The 23,860-nt window shown below is 42.8% G+C and overlaps 1 pseudogene; it reads right to left on the reverse strand.

Moving 5' to 3' along the window:
• Positions 1-185: 185 nt before the first annotated feature.
• Positions 186-21,840, reverse strand: LOC117764976 (annotated as a pseudogene).
• Positions 21,841-23,860: the final 2,020 nt, after the last annotated feature.

Here is a 23,860-nt window from a genome sequence, read left to right on the forward strand (position 1 = left end):
TGAGGAATTCCTCTCCCGATGGTCGCCTCCCATCTGTTTCACGTAATGTGTGGAGGGGGGGGGGGACGTCAGCCGCCGTCCAGACATTAATCCAAATGCAGACATTCATGTTCCATCTCACAGTTAGAAAGAAATGATGAAACTATACTCATTACAAGGTTATGATGAAGTTCCCCGCAGGCGGCTCGGAGCGTCGGTATTTTCAGAAGCCTGGAGCAGGATGTGCTCGACGTACTCTACATCTTTTTTACACTTGAATCTGAGAAGTGTTCACATTTCTCAAAGCAACAATAAGTTCATTGTCTTTTGTGGTAATTGGTCCTGAAACGAGAAGGAGAAAAACGTGTTAAGACGGTTGTAAATATCACAGAAATTAGTGTAAATCATGTGTTTTGCCCTTTACAAAACGTAGTCATTAAGCCAGTTGAGCGAAATTAACAAGCGGACCAGCGTTCTAGTATAAATGAAGAAGCTGACCTGCAAATTAACCCTTGCACCAGAGGCATTTCCCTGCATCCTCTCTCCCCAACGTGTTAATATGTTGATGTTGTGTATGGCTGAGTGTTCTGACAAAGAAAAAGGAAGCAGGAAATCAAGGGGTTAGAGGGCGTCGTTAACGAGTCAATTTACGGCGTAATTCAATCTCTATAAATATGCTGCTTTGTTGATGCCGCGGCTCGTGTCACAGCGCTGTACGTTTCTACCCCCACTGTTCGGCAGCGGCGGTCAAGAGAGGTTATCTTACCCTCGTGGTTTTGATCTTGTTGCCGGCGTAGCACATCCAGCCCGAGTTGTCAGGCAGCGTCTTGCATTCCTCCCCCTCCAGGCAAGGCTCCATCTCACACCACCACTTCCCAATTACTATGGATGCTACAGGCAACAAAGACAAGAGAAATGGTGATGCCGGTACCCTTCGCCCTAGCGGAGTGCGGAGCCACATCGCACGGCCCAGCAGTCCACAGACCGATGGCCATTAGGTGCAGGTGTCTACGCCAAATAAAACGCGTTATGTCAGAGGTGGCAGTGTGTCACATGTATGCGTTTCAGATAAAACTGTTTCTTATTACAATGCGGCTTCTTTATTAAAGGCAGTATATAAGTGGAACACAGAGGTTGGAGCCGAGGCTTTCAATTTACTGAGTGGATCAGTAAGTGTGACTGTGACTTAACTTTAATGTATGCCACATTTCTGCCAACCAGAGAGAAAATTGCCTTAACTACAGGGTAAGTAGACAGCGAATTGTTTGTAATGTGTGATAGCGGGAAAGAATCTGTCAGAGCTGACATTGAGAGACCTCAAATTCCCTCGGCCGCTCTGAGATTGCAGTAATATTTGCAAAAGGATTTGAGATAAAAGCTGCAGGTGAGAGGTTTTACAAAAGCCACATATTGATGTGCGAGACCCGAGCACCAAATCCTTTTCTTACAAGGGACTGAACCTGTGTTTTAGACTTTTGTCAAAGCGTAAAAAAACCATCATGGAACAGCAACAAGGCTCCTAAGTCATCAGCAGCCATTTTCTCCTGCACCTATTTGCCTTTTGCTATTCTTTATTTTTTTCACTGTTCCCCGAGGTGCGTTTCATTCAGCAGTTGTGTTTGGCTGCCTGCTGCTGCTGGAGTAAAGCTTCCCCCCGCAGATACCTCCCGCTGTCTGTCAGCAGCAGAATTTGGATGTGACATTATCCCAGGTACTGTTAATCGTATCTGGGACGAGGCATTGCATGGGTGACTGTTATTTTAACAAATCTCTGTATCTTTACAAAAGGCTCGTCTGGCAGGATTTTATATTTTTCCCGAACAATACAATACACGTTCAGCTGAATTAAATACAAAAAATGGAAATTGTTTTTTTGGCAAGCACATTCCAAATAAATGTTTTTTTTCCTCGTGCAAACTCACGACAGCATCGCAGGGAAAACATCCTTTATCAGTTTTTGACTCACCATCCACACATGAAGGTCTGTTCCTGGTGGTTCCAGCCACCTTCCCCGGCAGACAGGAACACTTGACCGTCTGTGACCGCTCCTCGATACGATTCTTGTTGCAGCATCTGTGAGCAGCAATTACTTCACATGTGCCCCCCTCTGATAAGAAGAGAAACAAACACACACACACACACACAACAAACTACATTAAGTCAGCATCTCAGGGGTCACACACAGTCACACTTTGCTTTCTGACCAAATCATTTTGTGGACATTTGTGGATTAACGCAGACTGTTATCATCGGTGGAACCAAAATAATCACATTTACCGAGATGCTGCACTCAACCTCTTACCCTTTTTTCAAGCCCCAGGTTAAAATGTCCTGCCTAAAATATAGAATGGAATAATAGAGCATATCTCTGCAAGTACAATGTAGTTGTCCTCAGACTCCAGGTTAAAATGAGATGCTGAAGATATAGAATTGAATAAAATAGAATAGAATAAAAGAGTATATCTCTGCAACTGTTTTATGCATAATATTGGTGTCTATATAAAGGTATATAACTTGTGCAATTTCTGCAGAGGTGTAGTAGAAACTACAAAACTGATTTCCATGATATTGTTTGGCAGGAGTGTGGCATGACCTGAAGAAGTTTGAACTCTGAATCTTTGGAGTGGATCCAGATACATGTTTGGATCCAGGAACTTTTCTTCTACTTTCTTTAGCCTGGCGAGATAGAGGGAAGTTTGATACTAAAAACTAAAACTAGCTCCTTTGGAAATTGTATGAAACTCAGTGTCATCAATCAAAAAGTGTCAGTTTAATAATATATACAGTATCATGATATATCATGTCATACTCTTGCTTGCCTCAAGTATGTTTAATATATACTTTCCAATTAAAGGTATTTTTTCCATCGTTGTACTGATACCTAAAGTAGAACATCTCAACACTTCCACTGCTCACCGTCATGTAATATTTCTGCCCATGATTGTTTGAAAACTATCTCACAGGTCGGCTGTAAACAAGAATAATCATCTCTGTGCTTTTTAGTCTGCAGACGAGCCCCCTGCAGCTTGTTGAATGCTAAATGACGATGAAGAGACGTGTGAGAGCAGAGCAGAAAGAGAGACGTCTATTAGCAGGAGGAGAGGCCTGCTTCAGGGTTATCATGAATACGAACACTGGCTCCACCACGCAATTATCACCAAACTACCGGCTGAGCCCGGGAGGACGAGGGGACCGGACTGAGCGGACTCGACCCACCTCGACCGCTGGCCTCGCCCACCCACTGCGCTCAGACTCTCCACATGTGAGGGCTGCGCGGCGAAGGACCATCTGACAATTACACCCGTCAGCATGACACAAGATCAAGGAGGTTGAAGAGAGAAAGAGCTGAGAGAGAGAGAGAGAGAGAGAGAGAGAGAAAGAGAGAGGGAGAAAAGTATCTGGTGTATTGCAAGTAAAGTGATCCGAAGTAATGTTTGACAATGAGCTGTGGGTTTGTGAAATGTGTCATGGCTAGATTTACATATATCGCTTTAACCGCATTTGAATATTTGGGTTTTTTGAGGCCCTCCTCATGCACAACAATTTCTTAGATGCACAAAGCGGAGCCGTGCACGTTGTCTTGAGAGAAAAACCTGGTGTGGTTGCAAAGCAGTAAACAACATCCAATCACCACAGTTCAGGAAATCACATTTTAAAAGATCCACCTTTATTTTAACATCACCTCATTACAACAGTAAACAACAAACTGTATCACAGTCCTCATTAACAGCTCATTAAGCTGGTACACAAACAGAAGATTGATGATTCAAAACAGAGCATTACTCAGTTATTGTCATCGATAATGACGTGTTGAGCTTAAGCAGTCAATTAGTTAATTGATTGGTTGGTCAACAGAAAATAATTGTCAAATGATTTTTGGTAAATAATTCATCATTTCACTTATTCACTGAATTATTTGCTGGTTGCAGTTTCTTAAATGTGGGTGTTTGCTGCTTTTCTGCATTTTATATCAGTTAGAATTAACTGATACAAAATGTTTGGGATTTTCCTGCTAGAAATATATGTATTAATTCTAGAAAAACTACTACACTAATTAACTTGTTATCAAAACAGTTGCTAATTAATTTCCTGTAGATTGACTAATCACCTAATCTACGAATTGTTGCAGCTCTAAAGATCTATTTAAAAAATAATTTAATTAACACTGTACAGCTACAATACAGTTAATTAGGCTGTAAGTGTAAGTGAATGCCGAAAGTGTTGGGCTGAAATAAAGTTTGATCACCCTTTGAATTGCAAATGTGAACAGGTCTTTAGGGATTACAACAGTAAGGATGCAGCAAGTTTGCAGAGAAGCCGGTTTAGCATTGCACACGCAGTTGCATTATATAAAACACAGTTTTTGTTCAAACCAAAGCCAAACGATAAGCCACAAAGTAGCTTAAACTCAGACAGAAAGACAGAAAGTAACGTGTCAGTTCCTGGATATAATTGAACCATCATGTGAGCTCCTGTGGGGATTAACCAACTCACAGCCCCACTTGACCCGCTGGATGGAAGTGAATCACCGCGCCTGTCTCACACTTGAATCTTTTGCTTCGACTGCACCGGGTTAAAAACGATCATCAGCTTCTCTTATGTGCATAAAAACCCTCAAGAGGAGAGTTAGACTTCATTAGACCTGACAGTGCTTCATCCCAGGATCCTGTGTTTCTTCGAAGTGGAAATACAGCGTGTTCGGCGTCTGCTTGTAATGAGGAGCGTATTAATATGGATGAATGATGTCGTCTTCAATGTAATCTTCAGCCACTAGGGGTCCCTTAAATCAAAGACAATGACAAAATCGTAGTTTGATGACGTCGCGAAGCAGCGTGGGATCATGGGAGTTGTTGTCTCACCACCATTTCTTCCCCCATAATCTTCTCGGGCCACTTGGTTCCCCCTGTGCATTTGCGGTTTACTCGGAAAAGCTTCAGCGACACAAAACAACAATCCTGATCCGTTAAGAGCGGCTGATACAAACAGTGAAAGGAAAGAACAGCTCATTTGCCCCAGAAGTCACAGCAGAGACGGTCAAAGCGGATTAAAAACGTCCCGTTACCTTGAATGAAACTGGGAATTTCTGGGTTTGAACATCGTTGGAAACATTTTGGGTAACACAAGTGCACAAGTCAACAAAATACACTTCATTTTTAGACAGTTTAATGAAGAATTGTAATTTTATCGTTAAAAGACGGCGTTTTAATAGTCAAATACTAATCCAGAGGAAAAGTTAGAATTCAGAGAGCCGTTCTCTTCCCTGCTTCCTGCCGTGTCTGTTCTCGGGGTTATCGTGTATAAATGAAAAACATCCTGATCCTGTAGCTGGTCTGGGAGAAAGTCGGCTGCTGTCTGATGCACTCAACAAAAGGGCATGTCTGCACAACGCTAATCGCGATGTACCAGTGGAAGCAGTGGGGCATCATTTGAAAACAACAGCCCAGAGGGGTTTGTTCTTCTTAATGCATCCCTGTAATTGCATAAGACAGCCCCAGATTTCCTCTTTGATCTATTAAAAACACACTACTCAACAGAATTAACTTGTAACCGCTTGTTGCTCTCGAACAGAGCAAAGAATCAGGATGCTCTATATTTGGAAATCATCACCTCCAAAGAATACATTACAAACGGATGGAAATGCAAATCAGGGAGGTATTTCCAGCCGGCGGGGTGTGTTGGGCGCCTTCAGACGAAAGCTGCGCGGCGCTGACGAGCGTTTCTTCGAGTTCACCCGTGGTTTCAGCCCGTGACTACAACACGCCGCACGCCCCGAAATCCATTTTTGGCATTATAAATATTTCAGAAGTCGACGAAGGATAACATGGCGGGAGATGAACGCTCTCATCAGGTGAGGGCTGGAGCCAAGCAAGGGTATAATTGTTTTCTGTATTTCCATTTCCCCCCCCATTATCAGCGAGAATGAACAAAGTCAGTCTCACGAATAACAAACGTCTTCGAGGTGTGAGTGTGTGGGTGTGGGTGTGTGTGTGTGTGGGTGTGTGTGTGTGTGTGTGTGTGTGTGTGTGTGTGGGTGTGTTGTCTCCCCCTGTCAACATTTTCACTGACAGGGAACAAGGGTCACACGAGAAATTGTCATTCATCGGTTCAGAGGTCACACAGAAGCAGAGGGTCTCGACTGGAACTGCCCTGTTTCCGTGGCCATGCTCCGCGCGCCTGCCTCTTCATTACTCTGAGGCCGGGAACAGAAGGTGTCAGGAAACCAGGTGACCGCCCACAACCTGCGCCCGGGCCGCAGCTTCACTTTTAGGCGTGGAAAAAGAGCTGAATAAGCCACAACTCCGTGCTAAATGAGACGGTGGCTAGACGTCGTGTTTTCTGGGACGGTCGCTTGGGTTGTGTGGTGATTTATTTCACCGTACCAAGATATTTCTTTTGTTGCTCTGTTCTGGCAGAAAAAGAAATATCCCTGAGAACAACACATCCGCTGTATTTAGTGCTGCGGTCCAAGGTCCAAATTTGTTCAGTGTCAGTCTCGCCTGCACTTGTCTTCGGCCTTGACTAACTCCAGAGTAACGGCTGCCATTTCCCATTTTTCGGAACTATTATTTGATTTGATATCTGTGCCACCTTTCAACTTTCATTATAAGAAAACAGAGATTGGCTGGAAATTGCATGTTGATTCAAGAAATAGTTACATAAAACTATATTTTTGCACGAACATATTTACATTAATTCCAGAAGTCTTCATATCTTCATAACTTCATATCTCAGCTTAACACTTAACATGTGTATTGTTAAGGGCCCAAGGAAGTGCAGTGTTGACTTCGGTGCGATTTGGACATGTGATATGCTCAAAATAAATAAAGTTTGAATAAACAGACGGCCGGTTGATCATGTAAATAGCTATGACAACGGATTCTCCAGTTCAGGGTTGTGCCAACTGGGTCGAGCTGCACTGAACTTTGAATAAAACGTGTGAACAGCTCTTTGTGCAGCAGTGGTGGCTTCAGGATTCTGTGGAAAGACGCAACCAGCATCACCACAGGGCAATAAAACAGCCCATTCACAAACAGACAGGTTTAGAACAGGCACCGCACTAATTTACACAATGATGGAGAGTAATAAAGTACATTTACTCTACTTTAATTGGGCTCTTAGTGTTGTGCTTGTGGTCACAATCTGCGCTATAGAGACTGAGATATTGGGTGTTCTATAGTCCGTAGGTTCAACAACCACATAAACCCTACATCCTACATTTCCCATAATGCAATTTGTCAGCTTCTTTCTTTACTCGTGATAGAAAAGCTCGTACCTCCAGCTCCAGTTTGTAACACAGACTTTATGCAGCTGTTTCCACAGACTGAGCAGAATTGCTCAAGACAGGTAAACTGGATTTCATTTGTAAAATCAATGAGGTACTTTACTTGAGTCTTTCTCTGCAATATTCTCCTTTGACGTGTAGTAAATGTAACACTTTTTACTCCACTACATGTATTTAACAGCCGTAGTTTCAGTTACTTTACAAATTAAGAATTTTGCACAAAACAAGTCACTTTTTCAATCATAATGCAAAATGGAAAATCTACTTCTCGAGTCTTTTTCTTTTATTAAACCCTCTCATCTTTATTTAACAATTGATTCAAACAAGCATTTTCTAATACTGACTTTCATTTTTCATGAATGTGGGGCAGCAACACAGATTCAGTTAGATCTGTACTCGTCTGAATTGTGCGTAATATTGAAATCTTAATGCACTAATTAACTTGTTTTATGGAAACAAAATAATACTAATATTAATAATACTGTATATTTGCACAGTTTTCTTTATGTCTCATACATTGTTGTGTTGTATTTGCAGTGCTGTTTTAGGTCCTGCTCTCTGCTGAGGAGGATCTTGTCACGTGGCTGAAGGGTGAAACATCTGAATTGTAAATGCAGAGTTGGACGAGGTACTCAAACTAAAGTACAAAAGCAGTGCAACAAATAAATCATGTGGTGAGACTGACAAAAAGCAACGTAATGAAACATACATAGAACAGGTTGGTCATCTGTAGCAGCTTCTGCTTCACTGAACCTATTCTGGAGCTTTTCCTGTGTCGCAAAAGAAAAATCACATCAAATGATTGACGTCCTTCATTCTAGCACAACATGTTTACACGTATGATCACATTTGAGGTCAAATTAAAGTATCACACACACAAAAAGCTCATTATAATGAGATCTGGACACAGTCTCGACCCCTTATTCTTGTCAATCGTGGTCATTTATTTATTCTATTCTCTCCCTCTGTCATGAAGTGACTCTCATCCTCTATGTCTGCATAAACAGATGTAACAGCGTTGACAGATACTGTAAAAAAATAAATTGAGCAGTTAGAAGGAAAAACAAGGTTTGTGAAAGCTAAGAAAGCCTGCGGCACTTTACACAACTCCTCACAGATGGTTCTTACTTTGTTCAGGTTTACCACATTGATTCCTTTTCCCCCAGAACACTTAGCTGTAGTGCTCTTATCCACACAAATGACGACACCTGGCATCAGCAGAGCCTCGGCTGCCGGACGGAGTGCGACGGACTCCGGCACAATGAGTCACGCTGGAAGCCAGCATCACTGCATCGGAACCCGATGAGTTATGGACAGCACGCCTGGATGACGGCAAATGCTGTCAAATCATGCATGACATGAACGTGTAGCGCCCATTCTGACTTTCTGTGGATCTGCGGTTGTGCCTGCCCTGGCGAATATGAGCGGGGGGGGGGGGGAGTTCACGAGGGACCGGTAAATGGTTCTTCAAACGTGACGAAACAGACATTGCACAGAGGAGAATGGTCAGTCCGTCTCAATAGAAATGTCACCCTGCAATAAGTAATGCAATGACTCGACGTCGACTTTAATGAGCCCAGACTGGGCTGCTGCCTCTGGAGATAGCGAGTGTACCATCTGAACGGCAACGCTCCTTCCCCATCTGTTTTAGACGTTCGACACAGTGTGGACACCAAAAACACGGTTTCTAATTGACATCTGTCATTTGGGTAAAACCTAATAATCTAAAAGAAATATGTGGAATTATTGAATTCAGCAAGCATGGAAGTGAAGGCAGCCTCTGGTTCACTTCATACACAAACCAAACGGAAAAGCCCGAGGGAATCAAATCATCAGCAAACCGTGTTCCTCTCAGACCTTTGGATTCCAGTGACTGGCAGCCAGTGGCCTTACGTCCACGCCCTGAACTGAATGTACGCGCTCACGCAGCCATGTTGCCGTCTGCACTATCTTGAGACATCTGAACGACTCCCTGCGAACCTCAGAGTCCACATCGCACGCAAGTCCCTGCAAACGCAGAGCGCCCCATCACCTGTTGTTAATTACTTTGTTGTTTAAAAGTCATTTACAAGAGACAGCAGGCCCTGATCTCCGAACCACGGCAGTCCATGTTTTAGAGCAGCAGGCCTGTCACCTTTTAATGGGAAATGCATCCAAGGTGACCCATAATGGGCTCCACTCCCTCTATGTGCAGGCTCTCTGCAGACTTCCAAGCCAGCAGGCTACAGCAGTTCGGAAATAGGCGCAGCAGATTAGAGAATGTCAAATTAATGCAGATGGAAGACAGTGAGAGGCACAAGAATGTGACTGCGTGGTGTCAAATTGAGTGACAATTTGTATTCCCCTGCCTTCTGTGAAAACAGCTAACGTCCCAGTTGTAATGTTGTTATTCTAGAAGTAAACGCCGAGGTGAAAATTAGTAATATATTGCTTGATAAACTGTGAGACAAATTTGTTTCTGGGGTGGAGAGAATGCTGCGGACGGTGTGTTGCTGAAAACAGCTTGAGGAAACTTGAGAGTTTGAGAAAACTACATCTATTAAAAGAGTCAACGTGCAAGGATGTTTTTTCTTTTTTTCTCTTTTGACACATGTGTGTGTGTCTCACAAGTTTACACTTTGGGTTTGTTAAGAGGGAGAGAGTGCATATGCTTGCCAGAGAGAGAAATATCAAAGCAATTTACGAGCGAAGAAAACTACCAATTGCCACTGTGGAAAAAAATAAAATAAAAGCACCGTCCATGACAAATAAAAGCATAGAAATTCATGAAATATGGCTGGCAGCTTTGACAGCATGTCACACAAAGAGGCCCGTCCTGTGCAGCGGGCCAAATATGGGTGATACTTTATTGAAATGCAAAAAGGAGCATTCACAGAGTGGAGCTGGTGTTGTTTCAAGATGCATGAGAACCGCATGGAACAGAGGAAGCAGCGAGCAGCAGCGGATGGCTCTTTCATTTGCATGTGAGCCTCAAAGCCTGTCGCGTGTGCTGTCACCTCATCACAGGCTCGGGACACTGCCACACTGGTCCCCACGAAGGGCATTAACTGCTATTCTGACTCTCAACGAGCTCGAATGAAAGCCTGTGGTTATTTAGTGTTTTGTTTTTTACATTTATAATGCAGCTGTGTGACTCGTTCAGCACGACAGCGACGTTACTGTACAGCAGCAATCACACGGCGGCTTTCACGTCCATTAAGCTCACATAAACAAAGGCACATTATCCTCTGCTCGCACACATTCGCTTCTGAGAAAAACATTTTTTGGGGGGGGGGGGAAATGGCCCCCACAGAACAGAATAACAATGTGAAAAAATATATCTTGTGTCTCTTCAACGTCTTTCATTTTTAAATGTCAAGCTGTTCCCGTCCTTCTATCGAGCCCACCCCCCCCACCCCCTGAGTGGCAAATGTCCAGAACTGGTATTTCACGTTTTCTTTTTTTTGCTTCTTTCTAGATGGCCTGCTCTGATGAAAGTGTTTCATTCAGCGAGGAGAAAAGGGGGAGGCAGAGATAGAGGCGAGCCGAAGAGCCTTTAGAGAACAGCTGCTCGCCTCTGATGTGACTGCTCGTCCTCGCACTGGCGGCCAGACAATGTGCCTGCAACATGTAAACTGTGTAATAATGCATAATACAAGGGCTAAATGACCTTTCATGCTGCATGACATGTGCTCTGAAGGGTCGGCAGCGGCGATTATTCACGACCTGCAAGCTGATAGTGTGTGTGTGTGTGTGTGTGTGTGTGTGTGTGTGTGTGTGTGTGTGTGTGTGTGTGTGGGGGGGGGGGGGGGGGGGGGGGGGGGGGGGTTCAGAGAATGGTTCTTTACTTATTCAGTGTGACACTTAAAAGCAGATTGTGTCAGATGTTGATTTTAATCACATTGAGAGAGGGAGAGAACATGTGCTGCTGTGCAGTTCACACAACACAACATGATCTAAATTAGTGATGTGTTTATTTTACCGATTGACTCGTTAATTTAGTCAAAAGGAGAAGATACAGTGTGAAGATCGTGATATAAACCTTTAAAGGAACCAGTTTTTTTCATCATTCAATTTCTTCTTGTCAGTCATGATCCTCATATTTGTCAAAAATCTACTTCCCTACTTTTGTCCCCCCCCCCCCTCACACATGGCATACTCCCCCAGTCTCTCCAGGAAAGATAATTGGATCTGTAGTGTAAATATGCCAGAAGACTTATAGCACACCGAGGAGATATTAGGGACGGGAAGAAAGAAAAAAAACTGCAATGGAAGCTGATAAACCCGATATTAATTACTTTGCTTATTTCTCATACTACCCTCCCCCTTGGAACCAATTAGTAAGTTGAGATGCTTCTTTTCAGTTTAATGAGGTCTAAGTAATGATAATGAATTTCATATTCTTGCCAAGCATTTAAAATAGGCTCCCACAAAGGCAATGCCATATGAAATGATCTCTCAAGCATAATTCCCACTCTGCGAGACGTATTTCTTTCATTGAGAAAATCAAAATCGAGGAAATGAGGTCCCATTTTCAGCAGGAGAAAGAATTAATGGAAGTAGTTTTTCCCTCCACAGTGGCGCCGTTTGGGGACGACGGGGTGTTAGTCACATAAAATAGCTCCTGAATCTGCAGCCCCAGTTCTAAGTAGATTCTAAGAAACAGGGTTACAGAAAAACTAAAAATCCCCCAAAATTCACATCCAAATTCCGCCCGCAAATAGCCAGAAGTGAAGTGACAAAAACCCTGTTCGTCGTCTAAAGAGCAGGGAGAGCCCGAGGGCGGCCACACCTTGAAAACCCTCCACAGAGAAAGGAAAAGCCAGAGCGGAGGAAAACAGCCTGTGACAAACTTGCTTCATCTCTACACCTCCATATAATGCAGGTTAACAGGGACACTTGGCAGTGGGGGTTTGCCTTTTACCTTGGCAGGGAGCACATTTGCTGGAACAATTCTCTGCACACGCGAGACAAAAAGCTCTGAACTCCCTGACATAGTATTTACAAGCTGTGGGGACACTAGCTATCATTAATTCACCGGTAGGGCTGTTTTTTGGTTTGTTTGTTTGTGGAATAGTTCTCACACGTGAAGCAACACACAACCACTGTGCAACCAGCGAGTGCAGAGATGGTTTGATCCTTTCCATCGCACCAAATGTACAACAGGTTGATTTTTTTAATTTCACGTTATTAATCAAGAGACACATGAAGTGGAGTCATTGTGTCGTAGCAGTCTGAGATCAAAAGTTGCATATTTAGCAATTCTTCGTTACAATATCTAAACACAACTCAAGCTATTTAATATATTTTTGCATGAATTAATTTACATGATCCAATATGTTTTCAATGATGTTTCCACCCGGAGAAACACACAATTTTATCCAAGGTAACGGGACATTTTGCTCATCTCTGCTATAACTTTCAGGGCAAATGATGAGAACGAGAATGGATGATCCCAAAAGTCATCAAACAAGGTTGGTCTTGTGTTTTACTCCTAATGGGGCAAACCAAAGAATCCAGTTATGACCACGTGCCTCAGAATAAATTTCCTTACAGTAACAACCGTGTTTACAAGGACAATAACCGGTCATATGGGTCAGGAACCACCTGCAACATTAGTCATCCACCTAGTTACTCACTCGTTCTTCTCTTCCTCAGCTCAGGTTTACATGTACATACTTCTGACTATATACAATCTAAGTGGACTGTATATACTCCACACTATACAAATGCACTTCTGTCATATTTACTTCCCTCATGTAAATGGACATTAATAATCCATATTGGTTTGAGCCCCATTGCACTATCGCCCTCTTCTATTTGCACATATAGTTATGTTTTGTTGTTTTATTTTGTAGTCTGCTTTTTACTGTACGTCTAAGTACACTGAGTGCAAATAACACCAGAGTCACGTTCCTAGTATCTGTACACATACATGGCAAATAAAGCAGATTCTGAATAATGTGCCGACTTTAATCCTTTTTGTGAATATGACATTTTCTCGATGATTGTATTTACATGAGTTGCTAAAAGATGAATCCACTCATGTCCCTGTTGACATGTAACTGCCACACATGCCAGTGTTGCAGAATTCTGTGAAACATAGGCTGTAACACTGCTGATAGGATGTATACAGTGTCTTATTCAGTGGCTTCATCACGTTAACATCAGAACATTGCTGTCAATGTAAAGTCATTGACAGGTGATCAATCCAGGAAGAGCAGGAGGTGTGTGTGACACGTCGATATCATGGATGTGTTACTGACCAGCTGAAGGCTCAGGGCCGTTAGACCAGAGGCTCTGTTAACACTTCTGGTTGGAAAGTCACTCAGACGACTAAAAACAGATGTGAAACAACCTCAAAGAGGCAAAAAAACGACTTGAAAGAGACAGAAAAAGATGACAGAGTGACACAAAGTGTGATTAAAAAACAGACGCCGAACACGAATGACTTAAAAAGAAAAGCAAAACGAGCACAGAGACACATGAAACCATCACAGAAGACAAATCAACCACCACGACGTGAAGTGACCACAAAGAGAATCAATATTCACAAAGACTACAGAGACACGAAGATAACAAACAGAGACCACAAAGACACACAAAATGAGACCCGAACTAAGACGCACAATGAGACGTAAAAAAGACTCAAAACAGGAGACAGGACGACCACAAAGACGAACAAAATGAGAAGCAAAACGGGATGTAAATTAATCAAAGAGACACAAATCACACCACAAAGAAAGACAGAATGCCCACAAGGACCAAAAAAATGGGAATTGATTAAAAGAAAGAGGAGAAAAACAATATTAACCACACAAAATAACTGTTAATAATGATAATCCTGTCTCTGGCTACTTGAAAGTACAGATATCAGCTATTTGCTTTTACTAGAATATTTACAGTTGTTAAATTGGCTTTTGTTTATTTCACAGAACAACCAGTGTAACTGTTGGTAAAGCCAAGTTTACCATTTTCTGGAATCAGGTCTTTAAATGTGAAAACTAATATTTTTGCTCGTTTTACAAATCTACCACCAAGTGTGGACCTCCACCTCAAAAGTCAAACCCACCCCTGGTCTGATGTAGCTGCACAATTCCCAGTAATTAAAGTTTAATACTAATTACGGCGAACATCATCATTACACATTAATTAGTGTGAAAAATTCATGTTATCCGTAAACTCTGTTAAGAGGCCACAGATAAACGATCTAACTTTACGGAACCCTTTAATATGAGGAGAAAAAACAATCTGTTTGCATCCAACAAAATGAGAAGTAACCGCAGAGCTGAGCTTTGTTTGAGACTATTTCTGGATTAAAGCAAAGTGAAGCCTTTTATCAGGGTTTCAGAGTCAACTATCCCTCAGCGGTGACAGCTGTCACAACAGCAAATTAAGAGAGCTGCTGCTAACTAATGGCTGACACAAAGGTCTGAGAATCTCACTTATGACCCTGGGAGGACGTGCAGCTGCGTGGAGCCAACAGAGTGTTTTTCAAATGATCGACTGATAACATCGTTCTGGGGCTAAATGTCCTCCGCTGCTCTCAGCATTCTCCCGCTGCCTTTCATGGGAGCGATGCTGTAAATGTGCTTTTCAGGCAGTAACAGTGTAGAACTGTAAGTGTTCGGTGTAGTGCACATAGAAAACTACACTGGCACTGTGACAAACCTCAGCCAAGGCCCAACAGTCCCTTCAAATTCTGCACCAAATCCATCATATTTGAGTTTAAACTATTGCAGATACATATAAACTGTTGATTCTCATCATCTCAGCTACATATTGGTGGTAGTCACAGGTCTGTAGCCCAGTTTGTTATCGTATAGCGGCTAAAAGAACCACCTCCTTATGATTTTAAGAAAACTTGATCCAGATTTTTCATTCCACACTCATAAATATCAGTTCCTTAAATATGCCCGTTTTATTTCATCAAGATCCATGAATTATTCTCTGAGAAATCAATGAAAATGTGGAAATCGCAATGTTAAAGAAACTATAGAAAACTCCTGGATCCGCCCCCAGATTCGGATCCACACCAAAATGTAATGGGTTCTTCCTTGAGTCATGTCCCACCCCCTCCACACAATTACATGGAAATCAGCTGAGTTGTTTTTCTGTAATTCTGCAAACAAACTAACAAACAAAAAGTGATTATCTAATCACTGCACATAATCTCTGCCACATATTGATGATAGTTACTGGTTTCCCTTCAACCCTTATAAAACCCCATTTAAATCCACTGGATCCAAGTTTTTAATTTGGATCTGGATGTTTCCTCAATATCCATGAATTATTCCCTGGGACAATGTTGAGAATGTATAAAAAGCGACCTATTTCGCAAAGTTAAAGAAAGTAAATCCAGTATCCGTCCTCTGATTTGTGCCAAAATGTCTCAAACTTCAATTTTCATGTAAATCCATTCGTTAGTTTTTGTGTAATCCTGCTGACAAACAAACAAACAACCCAACAAACTGACGGGTGACAACATGACCTCCTTGGCTGAGGTAATGGCTGATTTTCCGTTCTGCAGCAGCTGAACATTTTTCCATAAGACAGTAGCTTTTGTTTTGTTTCCTTGTTTGTTCTGATGAATTAACATGGAAGCACGTAAGGTTTTCTTTACGTGAGCCCACTGTCAAAGAAACACGACAGCGACGGCGGAGACAAGAATCCGGCACTTCTTTGAAAATGGAGGGGGGCTTGATGACAGCAAATATAAACACGAAGACGCGCCCGAAGCAACGGATGATGAGGAATGTATTTTTTTCTTCTTTTGTGTGTGAAATGATCAGCCAGATATTTCAGACGCAGAATTGGAGCGCGGGTTTGACAAAGCAACGCTCAGAGGTCACGAGCTCGCCAGCGGAGTGGCAGACTGCTGCCGGCGATGAGCACGGCCGACTGATTTGTGAGCACTGCAGTGACTAATTTGTGTTTTGTAGAATATGTACATGAACGTTGGAAATAATAGCCGCCGTTGACATTTATCAGTTAGTTCTAAAAAAGTAACATGGTGGTATCTACAAATTATCATAATTATAATCATCAACAGTATTACAAGTAGTAGTAGTACAAGGGATGTTCTGTGTCAGACAAGTAACAAAGCTCTGAAGATCCAGTGCACAGGGTTAAAATAAATGACAAAAGATTTCACTTTTTACGATCCCACCACTGAGATATGAATCGAACCATGAACTTTGCAGGCCTTTAAAAGCCTGTTATTAATGCTCGGGGATTGGGGCTAAGACAAGAAACAGCTGGTGTAGTCATGAGAGGGAGAAAGCCGGCTAATTAATTAAGCTGTGGGCCACAGAAATTCATTTTGCATATAAGCGTTGTGATCACAAACCATAGCCCCTGTACAGAATTGGCTGAAAGACTTCAATTAAACATGCTGTTTAAACAAATATCCACAAGCTTAGAGGAGCCCTCGCTTATGAATAATTCACGACCTGAAAGAGGAAATAAATGGGAAATATGGAGATATGTAAAACCTATTTGTAGCTGAGAGCATACAGTAATAATTAAGGCACTGATTGTCGTGAGATTCATTTTACTTAAGAATATGTTTTCCTTTCAGGGCCAATAAAGGAGATGACACGAGTAAGTGTTTTCCTGGTGTAATATATGATACGACGACAACAACAGGGACGTTGAAGCAAAGTAAACCCAGTGGTCGGTGGTCGACATGTGCACCGACATAAGGACGACGTGGGTTCGCCGAGCACCAGATGTGGAGATGCCTCTGGCTGAGGCTGCATGCCACTTCCCATTGGCACTGTGGCGGAGCGGCGATGACACTAGTGAGAGCGCGGCTTGAGAGTCTAGGGGACGGGTGGAGGAAGATGTATGTCAAAATAATGTGCCTCCCGGATGCATTATATAAGGCTATTAAATTGTCACTGTCTAAAACAGTGCATAGAGAATACAACCTTTGTTTGTGACAGCCTAAAATCCATTTTTCATGTTTGCTTCATTGCGAGCTTCACCAGAGAGTGGCTTCTTTTGTTGGCACGCAAGAGGAGGGATGGGGGGGGTGGGGGGTTTGGGGAGTCCTGATCCCCCACCCCTCACTAAAGCTACCGAAGGGAAATGATTGGGGAGTCGAATTGGAAACTATGGGCGTACTACTTCATATGTTTCAGAGAAAAACTGCATTAAAGCTGCTCGGCATTGAAATTACATCCATGTTGAAGCAGAGGCTGAGAGGGGGGGTGACTACAGCTGCTACAGAGGAGTATCGTAGTAGTTACAGTGTGAGGGGAGAAGGAAGACTGTGAAATGGATATCAGGGTAAAGTATTTATGACTTAAGACTGAATAAATTATAATATACAGTGGATACTTACAAGAGCGTTACTTGTGCCTGCACCCCCCCCCCCCCCCCACACACTTTTTGTCTCTCTGTGTATCTCAGCGCACAGAAAGGCACATTTCCCCAGCAACTACGAGGTATAAGACGTAATCTGCAGCGTTAAGAGGCGACGACCTCTCAGTTATGAACAGTTTGACCCTGCAGAGCCGACTGTTGGTGGGAGGGAGTTCATGAGGGAGCAAGGCCACCTCAGGCTGCCACTATATACTCTTTATCATACACTGCGCTAACACCCCCACATCATGCACTGCATCACCAATGGCACTGTTTCTTCAGCTGGAAAGAGAAATGCTGCTGTGCTGTGCTGCACATTAAAAGCAAAAACTTTTTTCTCTGCTCTAAAGCATAAATTTAACTCTTTACCAAATATAATACAAGAACAGAAGTGTAACTCTTTTTAAAAGTGTTGTGTGCAGCTATGAGTATCTATTTCTCCGTGTTTTAGACAAAGAAAAGCGTCCTTCTGTGTAGTTCCCTGTATGAGTTCAGGGGCGGGGTGCAAATGCACTAACCAAAAAGCTACATCTCTGCCCGGCACTTTACAGATGCACTACAAACACAATCTGCTCTCTTTTGTGCATCGTTCACGCTCTTTGCACCAAATAAATACAGCACCTTATGAATCATAGCACAGGGAGCAACGCCGCCTGCACCGGGAGAGCAGAGAAACGCTCCGAGCTTGTCTGAGAGAGTGGCAGGCAGCAATCTGTAAGTAGAGCTGTAGGGTGCGAAGCAGGCCGCTTTGTCCGAACCACTGAACATACACGTCTCGTCAAATGAAATCCAGCTAATGGACTATTGGACACAGTCGTTGCAATAAGGCTGCCAATGTGTCAGAGTGAAGCAGTTGCTTATACGTTGTCAAAGGTAATTATTCCTGTGACACAATGCTGCTGCTAAACCTGAAATCCTTCTTTCTTGTGTTCCTCTATACAACACAGGTGCTTTTTACAACATGGAAATGTAATTTATCCAGAGCTTGCACGTGGGGGAAAGGCAGGTCACAATCTATCTGTTTTCCCAAAGCCAGCGCACGTGATTGACTTGTGCTTCTTCCAAACAACATCTTCCCCCCCTTGGATCTAAATTTCTATTGGCAAGGACACAACTGATCTCTCGCCCCCTGTAATCTCGATTTCCTCTGGTAATACCAGTCACTGTGAACTTGTGGTATTTTGCTGCCTTTAATGATTGGCCGAGTGGTCTGCAACCAATGGCCTCCTTGCCACCAATTCATGACCCGTCAACCCCAATCCTCCCACCAATCCAACAGGCACACAACACACCGCACAGAACAAATGTCCCAGTGTCAGAATCAATCCAGACAGGCTTCCCATCCTCCTCTCATAAAACTGGCATCTCATTTATCCAGGACTGAGGACTCGCCATACGATGGCAAATGGAATGACAGGGCATTTACACTTTCAGTAACAAGGGGTCCTGAAGGATTCAAATCTCTCACTTTGAACTTGCTTCTCCGTAGAGGTGCACATTTGAAATATTAATTCCATTTCCCCTTTTGTTGACATGAGAAGACTCTCTCGAAGACATCCTATTTGCGAACGTCCTCGTCCCTTTCTTTCTCTCTGTGTGTGTGTGTTTTTTTCCCCTCCTCCGATACACATGTGCAGACGTGAGTAATGAAATGAAGGAACAGGAAGTCTTCTGACTCACAATATTGGGAGAATTGAAAAGACCTCTTGCTGATATGCTTGAGGTGCACTGGTGCATGGAGGAAATAACAGACACCAAGGACCCGCACGCTCACGCAGATACTTCTCCCTTTGAAGTTCTGACAGCATTCGGCTTCCTCTCCTCTGCCGAATCCTGAGATCATAATTATTTACCATAACCGTGGCTCACATCCACCTGATGGAAAAACAAAAGTTAAACCGTAATGTTTCGGTCATATTCTATTCAGTGCAATTTCACACAGGGAGCCCAATCGCACGGATCAGATTGAGGGGGAGCAGTGTTGCATGAATGTCAACGGTAATAGCTCAAGATGGAAAGTGCAAAAACATTTATTGTCTTTCGGTGTCATCTTCGGCACAGAATATTCACTCGCTATCAAGGCCAAACATTAATGGAAAAAACAGCCACTGTACAGTGTGCCTGCTAAATAATTGCTTGTTAGTCTAAGCTGGACTGCGAATATATTATTGAATGTAACGACTTAATCAAATCAAGGTGGAAATGAGCACCCAGAGCGAAGCAGTGACGCTATTTGCTCCCCGTTCGTCAAATTAAACACCCAAGCAACCAATGCCAGCTCGCTACAGTCACTACGCAAGCAGCAATTGAAAGGAAGAGCTTTTTCTGAAGAATCCAGAGCAGGAGAGACGTCACCGAAGCGACTCACCGATCATGTGGATGGTGGTTCGTCCAGGCCGCGTCCCATGATGCTGTTGGATGGTGTCGTAGAACGTGGCCTGACACAGCTGGATGGCAGTCACACTGACCCAGAGGCCCAGGCAGAGCAGCCAGGACATGACAGGACACATCTGCTGAGGAGCGGCAAAGGTGAAGTCAACGCAGAGACCATTACATCATCTTCTCGACCTATGAACCACAGGTCGTACCCCCAACCCTCAAACCCCCCCCCCCCACACACACACCCAGAGACTCAGGAGAACAACAAACACAAATACATACATTTAGCATTTCGCAGACACGCTCCAGTCTATAATCGGTCTAAATGCCCTCAGTGGAATCTGTTAGTCATCGGAATTTATCATTAACATGATTATATAAGTATGACTTCCTCCCTGTTTCGTCTTGCGAGTTTGCCCTGGCTTGTCCCTGAGCCACATCGCTGCAAATGTGGAGTGATCCCTGGGGAGTTTTTCCCATGCAGCAGAGATTTCCCCTGACAGGCTGACTCCCTTCAACTCCTGAGCTGTGCTCCTGCCTCAAAACCAAAAATCAAACTTAAAGAAAGATACGATTTTGCGAGCAGCTGGCTGCCGAGGCTTTTCTGTATCTGTCAGAATAATGTGACAGTGACACAGCAGTAAGAGAATTCAAAAAGCCCTGTAATGTTTCACCATGCTGTTTAGATTTTTTTTTTAAACGAAAGAAAGAAAAACAGAAGAGGAACAAGAAAGAAAGTAGAACAACAACGAGGAATACTCCTGGTCATAGAGGAGGAGAGGTGGCTGTGAAGGAGAAAATACAAAACGTTTCAACCCTGAAATTATTTCACAACTGTCACATCTGCAGTAAACAAGCATCACACTATTAATCACCTTATTTATTCTGTATTAATTCATATCTAAGCAGATTGATAACATTCATACGTCGATATATTTAGATTTGATTTCTACTAGATAAGATCTGGATGAATTTCTGGTGCATAAAAACTTTAATTCAACCTTAAGAAGTCAAATAAAATCGTGTTGCACATAGATTGACGCCATTGGGGTTCCTGCATGGATATATATGAAATACATATTCTCCTCATGCACATTACTTTCAAATCCTTTAACATGTTTGTTGTGTTTGTGGCAATAGAATAATACGAAAAATGTAATTTAATTCATTTAATCAATATCAAATCACACCATGAAATCAGATTATAAAAACGCCCTTTGCTTATCTAAACAGAAATTCTTTAATTATGCAGTTTTCACATTTTGCATTAAAAATCCCAAGATATTTTTTTTCAGAGGCAATTTACATTTCCCCAGTTTTGCGCAAAAAGCCAAATCTCATAACAATAAATATTTTTTTGGCCACAGAGTAGAAAGAATGAGGATAAAATCTTACCTGAGCAAGCCAACAAAGAGTATATAAATATCTCAGCAGAATGACACAAATCCATCCATAATGCTGCTCATGCTGATCCCATCCAATAACTCTGATTTTGGCTCGAGGAGGGAACTCCACTGACTCCGTCTCCCCCTGCTCCGGCACTTTGATAGCAACAGTCCAGTGATTCAGAAATGACCGTCAAGCCGGAGTCAGGAAATAGATTTACAGCTCTTTCAGTTCCACCTTTGAAATATCACTCCTCCCATTGACACCGAATTCATTTGCCCCCTCGCATCTGTAGGCACGTGCGGAGTGCTCCTTAATTAACTGTAGTGAAATCTCCTCTTTCACCGTCTGCATCCTTCCTGTGAGAGGCAGCCTCTGAGCAGCGGCTCTCACTGAGTCCCCCCTCAGCGAGCACCAAGAAACAAATGTTCCCGTACAGCCGAGCTGAGTGTAAGGACTGTATCACATGTCTTAAAGCCAGACTGCCTCTGGATTAGATGGCATGGAGGCACTCCACCTGATCATATGCTTCTGACAAATGCAAATCAGGGGAAACTGGCACCACTCACGTCGCTGTGACCACACGATTAACAATTATTTACATTTAGAATGGATTTCTTTTTCTCCTGAGGGAACATTTTCCTTTAATTCCTTTCCTTTTTTTCTGTTGTCAGTTGCCACTCTGTCCTACATTTAGGGAGCTAAGAACACGCATAATGTGTTTAAGTGAATAAAAATGATTCCAAAAAAAAAACAAGAGAGTCCACATGTTGTTTTCCCAGAGACAAGCACCTGAGGAGGGACAGAAATAAACCCTCAGTCCTTGGTTTACCTTGGCGTTGTTGCAGGAAAGTGCGTCAAAGCAGATTAGGAAGAAACATGTTTTCGCATGCTGAGAAGAAAGGGAAATTGAAAGTGGATTGTATTGAGGAAATATGGTGTCCATTCAGCTGAAGGTAATCTTCACCTGCAGTGGGGGAGTTCTCCAGTCTGGGATGGAGAAGTAATGGTGATCATTGTAAAGAAGGGGGGGGGTGAGTGCTATGATTTTGAGTAAACCAGCACTGATCTCTATCATTGGGAAATAGCTTGATCCTCCCTAAACCCGCCACCTTCATAGTGTAGCTCCACTTTTGCATTGTGTCTGGATATTTTTTTGTTTTTTTTCAAATATCACTGGCGTGCAGAACCTGCCCAAGGCCTGCAGCTCACACTGCCATCGCTACGGCATAAAGACTTCACATTTTATTTTGATGCTCGTGCAGGAAGACAGGGTGCATTCCCAGTTCAGTAAGGAGCGAAGAATACCCAGAGTGAGAAGAACAGCAAGAAATTGCTTGAGATGCAGGCACACTACAACACAGCGATAATGTCTGAGGCTTTGGCAGAGTCAACTCTGTGCAGGGGAGATTTGGGACATAAGAATATGAGGAAACCAAATAGCATCAATTGCTCAATGTTGGAGAATAGTTTCCAGAGATGGTGCAGTCATTAATTGTTCATAAAGATTTCCCAGTGTTGACACTTTGTTTTGACACATAGGAGCTGAACTTTACACGAGCCATCTGCTTCAGCAGGTGACATATGTCGACTTGTTGGAACAGCGGCTCGTGTATCTCAAACACACAACCCCTGAAATCAGTTATATTATTGATTGTATTCCTGTGACACACAATGTTCAACAGCACTCAGCAAGAAAAAATCCTCATACAGTGAAACTTAAAGTGTCACTTAGGGTGAAAAGCAGAGTTCTGCTGCCCTCTCTGGCAAAATGTCTCGTCTCTGTCTGAAATGTAACCACACCCAACACTGAGGCCAAAGGCTGCTGGAGCACGTCATGTTTATTTTGGGACACGATGAGTATTGTGGGTCTGTTGTGATCACATTTTCCTAGAACTCAAAACAAAAAAATTATTATTATCTCTCTGTTGAAAATTCTGGAGTCTGGTGTTATCCTATGTTTCTTATTGTTGACAAAGATTTAAAGGGATAGTTCACCAAAAAAATTTAAATTCACTCATTATCTACTCAGCACTGTGACGATGGAGGTGGTGGGTGAAGCGTTTGAGTCCAGAAAACACTTTTGGAGTTTCAGAGGTAAACAGCGTTGCAGCCAAATCCAAGTAAATTGTGACCGATTCTTCAAACTTATAAAAACAACAGAAATTTTGGGGGTGAACAATCCCTTTAAGGTGGTTTTCCCAGTAGCCTTGTTTAGTTGGAACCAATATAATACATCAATCTATTTGCAGTGTGAAAAAGCTTTTTGGGGTTAGTTCAGACTTTTCCGACCAATTGCAGGACGTGGAGACAACATTATACAATAGAAGAAGAAGAAGAAGAAGAAGAAGAAGTGCATTGGTCGGCCTGTAACGATGCAGACGAGAATGGCTAGCAATGATGCTTGGGGAATAAACATGAGTATACAGGGGAAAAGGTCAGCTTTAATGTTGGGGGAAATGATAAGATGAAGTGAACATGAGGACA

This window comes from Hippoglossus hippoglossus, chromosome 7, assembly GCF_009819705.1.
Source record: "Hippoglossus hippoglossus isolate fHipHip1 chromosome 7, fHipHip1.pri, whole genome shotgun sequence".
Lineage (NCBI taxonomy): Eukaryota > Metazoa > Chordata > Actinopteri > Pleuronectiformes > Pleuronectidae > Hippoglossus > Hippoglossus hippoglossus.